The 6,580-nt window shown below is 55.1% G+C and overlaps 1 long non-coding RNA gene across 1 annotated transcript; it reads right to left on the bottom strand.

The window, feature by feature from the left end:
- Nucleotides 1-1,104: 1,104 nt before the first annotated feature.
- LOC115916554 lies at nt 1,105-6,331 on the bottom strand. The gene is made up of 4 exons (XR_004061608.1): nt 6,301-6,331; nt 5,287-5,358; nt 3,997-4,068; nt 1,105-1,125 (listed from the first exon to the last, which is right to left on the bottom strand). It is a non-coding gene; the product is annotated as an uncharacterized LOC115916554 (long non-coding RNA).
- Nucleotides 6,332-6,580: the final 249 nt, after the last annotated feature.

Raw genomic sequence — 6,580 nt, 5'->3', positions numbered from 1 at the left:
ATGGGGCAAAACATCACAAAAATGGGCAAAAATGGGCAAAAATGGGCAAAAATGTAACCAGGGGGTTCCCACGCAGGTCCCTGGGAAAATGGGGCAAAACATCACAAAAATGGGCAAAAATGGGGTAAAAATGGCACCAGCGGGTTCCCGCGCAGGTCCCTGCCAAAAATGGGGCAAAATATCACAAAAATGGGCAAAAATGGCACGGAATGTCATCAGCGGGTTCCCGCTCAGGTCCCTGCGAAAAAATGGGGCAAAAATTGGGCAAAATGGGGCAAAAATGGGCAAAATGTCACCAATGTGTCACCGAATGTCACCAGGGGGTTCCCGCGCAGGTCCCTGCCAAAAATGGGGCAAAAATGGGCAAAAATGGGGCAAAATGGGGCAAAATGTCATGGAATGTCATCAGCGGGTTCCCGCGCAGGTCCCTGCCAAAAAATGGGGCAAAATAGCACAAAAATGGGCAAAAATGGGCAAAAATGGGCAAAAATGGGGTAAAAATGGGCAAAAATGGGGTAAAATGGGCAAAAATGTAACCAGCGGGTTCCCGCGCAGGTCCCTGGGAAAATGGGGCAAAACATCACAAAAATGGGCAAAAATGGGCAAAAATGGCACCAGGGGGTTCTCGCGCAGGTCCTGCCAAAAATGGGGCAAAATATCACAAAAATGGGCAAAAATGGGCAAAAATGGGGTAAAAATGGGCAAAAATGGCACCAGCGGGTTCCCGCGCAGGTCCCTGCCAAAATGGGGCAAAATATCACAAAAATGGGCAAAAATGGGGTAAAAATGGGCAAAAATGGGGTAAAATGGGCAAAAATGTAACCAGCGGGTTCCCGCGCAGGTCCCTGCCAAAAATGGGGCAAAACATCACAAAAATGGGCAAAAATGGGCAAAAATGGGGCAAAAATGGCACCAGGGGGTTCCCGCGCAGGTCCCTGCCAAAATGGGGCAAAAATGGGGCAAAATATCACAAAAATGGGCAAAAATGGGCAAAAATGGGCAAAAATGTAACCAGCGGGTTCCCACGCAGGTCCCTGCCAAAAATGGGGCAAAACATCACAAAAATGGGCAAAAATGGGGTAAAAATGGGGTAAAAATGGCACCAGCGGGTTCCCGCGCAGGTCCCTGCGAAAAATGGGGCAAAATGGGGCAAAAATGGGCAAAAATGGGCAAAAATGGGGTAAAAATGGGCAAAAATATAACCAGCGGGTTCCCGTGCAGGTCCCTGCAAAAAATGGGGCAAAACATCACAAAAATGGGCAAAAATGTCACCAATGTGTCACCGAACGGCACCAGCGGGTTCCCACGCAGGTCCCTGCTGAAAAATGGGGCAAAAATGGGCAAAAATGGGATAAAATGGCACAAAATGTCACCAAAATGTCACCAAATGGCACCAAATGTCACCAGGGGGTGCCAGGTGGCATTAAAGTGGCACTGAGTGGCACCAAATGTCACCAAAGTGGCACCAGGTGGCATTCGAGTGGCACCAAGTGGCACCAAAGTGACAAAAAATGTCCCCAAATGTCCCCAAATGTCACCAGAGTGGCACCAAGTGGCACCAAAGTGACAAAAAACGTCCCCAAATGTCACCAGAGTGGCACCAGGTGGCATTCGAGTGGCACCAAAGTGACAAAAAATGTCCCCAAATGTCACCAGAGTGGCACCAGAGTGGCACTAAAGGGACAAAAAGTGGCATGAGTGGCATTAGAGTGGCACCGGGTGGCACCAAGTGGCACCAAAGTGGCACCAGGTGGCACCAAATGGCATTAAAGTGAGAAAAATGGCACCAAAGTGACAGAAAGTGGCACCAAATGGCACCAGGTGGCACCAAAGTGACAAAAGTGGCACCGAGTGGCACTGGGGGGTGCCAAGTGGCACTAGGGTGGCACTGAGTGGCACCAAGGTGACAAAAGTGGCACCAGGTGGCACCAAAGGGACGCCCGGGCGGCCCTGCAGTGACCCCGAGTGACAATGCAGTGACACCAGAGTGGCACCGGGGTGACACCAACCGCCCAACCCCAACAGTGTCCCCAAGGTGTCCCCAATGTCCCCAATGTCCCCAATGTCACCCACAGGTGCCTCAGTGTCCCCAGTGTCCCCATTAATGTCCCCAATGTCCCCAATGTCCCCAATGTCACCCACAGGTGCCGCAGTGTCACCAGTGTCCCCGATGTCCCCAGTGTCCCCAATGTCCCCAGTGTCACCCACAGGTGCCTCAGTGTCCCCAATGTCCCCAATGTCACCCACAGGTGCCTCAGTGTCCCCAGTGTCCCCAAGGTGTCCCCAGTGTCACCCACAGGTACCTCAGTGTCCCCAATGTCCCCATTAATGTCCCCAATGTCCCCAGTGTCACCCACAGGTGTCTCAGTGTCCCCAGTGTCCCCAAGGTGTCCCTGATGTCACCCACAGGTGCCGCAGTGTCCCCAAGGTGTCCCTGATGTCCCCGGTGTCACCCACAGGTGCCTCAGTGTCCCCAATGTCCCCATTAATGTCCCCAGTGTCCCCAATGTCCCCATTAATGTTCCCAAGGTGTCCCCGGTGTCACCCACAGGTGTCTCAGTGTCCCCAATGTCCCCAGTGTCCCCAGTGTCCCCCGGTGTCACCCACAGGTGCCTCAGTGTCCCCAATGTCCCCAGTGTCCCCAGTGTCCCCAATGTCACCCACAGGTGCCGCAGTGTCCCCAGTGTCCCCGATGTCCCCAATGTCCCCAATGTCCCCAATGTCCCCAGTGTCCCCAAGGTGTCCCCAGTGTCACCCACAGGTGCCTCAGTGTCCCCAATGTCCCCAAGGTGTCCCCAATGTCCCCAATGTCCCCAGTGTCCCCAGTGTCACCCACAGGTGCCTCAGTGTCCCCAAGGTGTCCCCAGTGTTCCCAGTGTCCCCAATGTCCCCAGTGTCACCCACAGGTACCTCAGTGTCCCCAATGTCCCCATTAATGTCCCCAATGTCCCCGGTGTCACCCACAGGTGCCTCAGTGTCCCCAATGTCCCCAAGGTGTCCCCAATGTCCCCAATGTCCCCAGTGTCCCCAGTGTCACCCACAGGTGCCTCAGTGTCCCCAAGGTGTCCCCAGTGTTCCCAGTGTCCCCAATGTCCCCAGTGTCACCCACAGGTACCTCAGTGTCCCCAATGTCCCCATTAATGTCCCCAATGTCCCCGGTGTCACCCACAGGTGCCTCAGTGTCCCCAGTGTCCCCATTAATGTCCCCAATGTCCCCAGTGTCCCCAAGGTGTCCCTGATGTCACCCACAGGTGCCGCAGTGTCCCCAAGGTGTCCCCAATGTCCCCAGTGTCCCCAGTGTCCCCAAGGTGTCCCCAGTGTCACCCACAGGTGCCTCAGTGTCCCCAGTGTCCCCAATGTCCCCGTTGTCACCCACAGGTGCCTCAGTGTCCCCAGTGTCCCCATTAATGTCCCCAATGTCCCCAATGTCCCCAATGTCACCCACAGGTGCCGCAGTGTCCCCAGTGTCCCCGATGTCCCCAATGTCCCCAGTGTCCCCAATGTCCCCAGTGTCCCCAAGGTGTCCCCAGTGTCACCCACAGGTGCCTCAGTGTCCCCAATGTCCCCAAGGTGTCCCCAATGTCCCCAATGTCCCCATTAATGTCCCCAAGGTGTCCCCAGTGTCCCCAAGGTGTCCCCAGTGTCACCCACAGGTGCCTCAGTGTCCCCAATGTCCCCAAGGTGTCCCCAATGTCCCCAGTGTCCCCAGTGTCACCCACAGGTGCCTCAGTGTCCCCAAGGTGTCCCCAGTGTCCCCAAGGTGTCCCCAGTGTCCCCAGTGTCCCCAGTGTCACCCACAGGTACCTCAGTGTCCCCAATGTCCCCATTAATGTCCCCAATGTCCCCGGTGTCACCCACAGGTGCCTCAGTGTCCCCAGTGTCCCCAAGGTGTCCCTGATGTCACCCACAGGTGCCTCAGTGTCCCCAGTGTCCCCAGTGTCCCCAAGGTGTCCCCAAGGTGTCCCCAGTGTCCCCAGTGTCCCCGATGTCACCCACAGGTGCCTCAGTGTCCCCAAGTCCCTGAAGAGGTCCCTGGGCAGCGACTCCAGGTGGTTGTTGGCCAAACTCCTGCGGGGACACACACGGGGACATTGGGGACATCCATGGGGACATCAATGGGGACATTGGGGACATTGGGGACATTGGGGACATTTGGGGTGTTGGGGACATTGGGGACATCCATGGGGACATTGGGGACAGTGGGGACATCAATGGGGGCATTGGGGACATTGGGGACACACAGGGGGACATTGGGGACATCGGGGACATTGGGGACACTGGGGACATTGGGGACATTTGGGGTGTTGGGGACATTGGGGACATCCATGGGGACACAAATGGGGACATCCATGGGGACATCCATGGGGACATTTGGGGACACAAACGGGGACATTGAGGGACATTGGGGACATTTGGGGACATTTGGGGACATTGGGGACACTGGGGACATTGATGGGACTGGGGATGTTAATGGGGACATTGGGGACATTGAGGGGATTTGAGGACATTTGGGACATTTTGGGGACATTGGAGATGTTGGGGACATTTGGGGACACTGGGGACATCGGGGGATTTGGGGACATTAATGGGGACATTGGGGACACTGTGGGCATTGAGTAGTTTTGGGGGACATTGGGGACATTGGGGACGTTGGGGACATTTGGGGACATTGGGGACATTGGGGACATCAATGGGGACATGGGGGACATTTGGGGACACTGGGGGGCAGTGAGGGGATTTAGGGGATTTGGGGACATTTTGGGACACTTTGGGGGAATTTTGGGATTGGTGCATTGGGGACATTTGGGGACATTTGGGGACAGTGGGGGTTTGGGGGACTGGGGGGATTTGGGGACATTGAGGGCATTTGGGGACATTGGGGACATTTGGGGGATTTGGGGACATTGAGGGGATTTGGGGACATTTTGTGACATTTGGGGGATTTGGGGACATTTGGGGACATTGGGGACATTGGGGACATTTGGGGGATTCAGGGCATTGAGAGGATTTGGGGACACTGGGGACATCCATGGGGACATTTGGGGACATTTGGGGACATTGGGGATGTTGGGGACATCAATGGGGACATTTAGGGACATTGGGGACATTTGGGGGATTTGGGGACACTGGGGCCATTAATGGGATTGGGGACATTTTGGGGACATTGAGGGGACACTGGGGACATCGGGGACACTGGGGGATGTGAGGACATTGGGGACATTTGGGACATTTTGGGGACATTTTGGGGACATTGGGGACATTTGGGGACATTTTGGGGTCACTCACAGGAACTGGAGCCCCCGGAGGCCCCGGAGAGCTTCGGGTGAGAGCGAGCTGAGCTGGGAATCCTCGATGAACCTGGGACCAGTACGGACCAGTACGGACCAGTACGGACCAGTATGGACCAGTACGGACCAGTATGGACCAGTATAAACCAGTACGGACCAGTACGGACCAGTACGGACCAGTACGGACCAGTATGGACCAGTACGGACCAGTACGGACCAGTACGGACCAGTATGGACCAGTATAAACCAGTACGGACCAGTACGGACCAGTATGGACCAGTATGGACCAGTACGGACCAGTACGGACGAGTATGGACCACTACAGACCAGTACGGACCAGTACGGACCAGTACGGACCAGTATGGACCAGTCCCTCCCAGTCCCTCCCAGTCCAAACCAGTACAAACCAGTCCAAACCAGTCTAAACCAGCACAAACCAGTCCCTCCCAGTACAAACCAGTCCAAACCAGTCCAAAGCATTCCAAACCAGTCCAAAGCATTCCAAACCAGTCCAAAGCAGTAGAAACCAGTCTAACCAATCCCTCCCAGTCCAAACCAGTCCAAACCAGTACAAACCAGCACAAACCAGTCCCTCCCAGTACAAACCAGTCCAAACCAGTCTAAACCAGTACAAACCAGTACAAACCATTCCAAACCAGCACAAACCAGTACAAACCAGTCCAAACCAGTACAAACCAGTACAAACCAGTATAACCAGTCCCTCTCAGTACAAACCACTCCAAACCAGTCCAAACCAGTCCAAACCAGTCCAAACCAGTCCAAACCAGTACGGACCAGTATGGACCAGTCCCTCCCAGTCCCTTCCAGTACAAACCAGTCCAAACCACTCCAAACCAGTATAACCAGCCCAAACCAGTCCAAACCAGTCCAAGCCAGTCCAAACCAGTCCAAACCAGTACAAACCAGTCCCTCCCAGTCCAAACCAGCACAAACCACTCCAAACCAGCACAAACCAGTCGCTCCCAGTATAACCAGTATGACCAGTACTCACAGGTACTCGAGCAGCCCCAGCCCGTCAAGGCCGTCCCGACGCTGGCGCAGGCTCAAAAGAGCTCAGCAGCCTGAGAGACAGCGGGGACATTGGGGACAAATCCCGGGGATTTGGGACTTTTGGGGCATTTGGGGCATTTGGGGACAAATTCCGGGGATTTGGGACTTTTAGGGCATTGGGGACAAATCCCGGGAGTTGGGGACATTTGGGGCATTTGGGGACAAATCCCGGGGATTTGGGACTTTTGGGACATTGGGGACAAATCCCGGGAGTTGGGACT

Source organism: Camarhynchus parvulus, unplaced genomic scaffold (genome assembly GCF_901933205.1).
Source record: "Camarhynchus parvulus unplaced genomic scaffold, STF_HiC, whole genome shotgun sequence".
NCBI lineage: Eukaryota > Metazoa > Chordata > Aves > Passeriformes > Thraupidae > Camarhynchus > Camarhynchus parvulus.
Note: the sequence above shows the minus strand (reverse complement) of the source record. Positions and strands in the feature narration are given on the sequence as shown.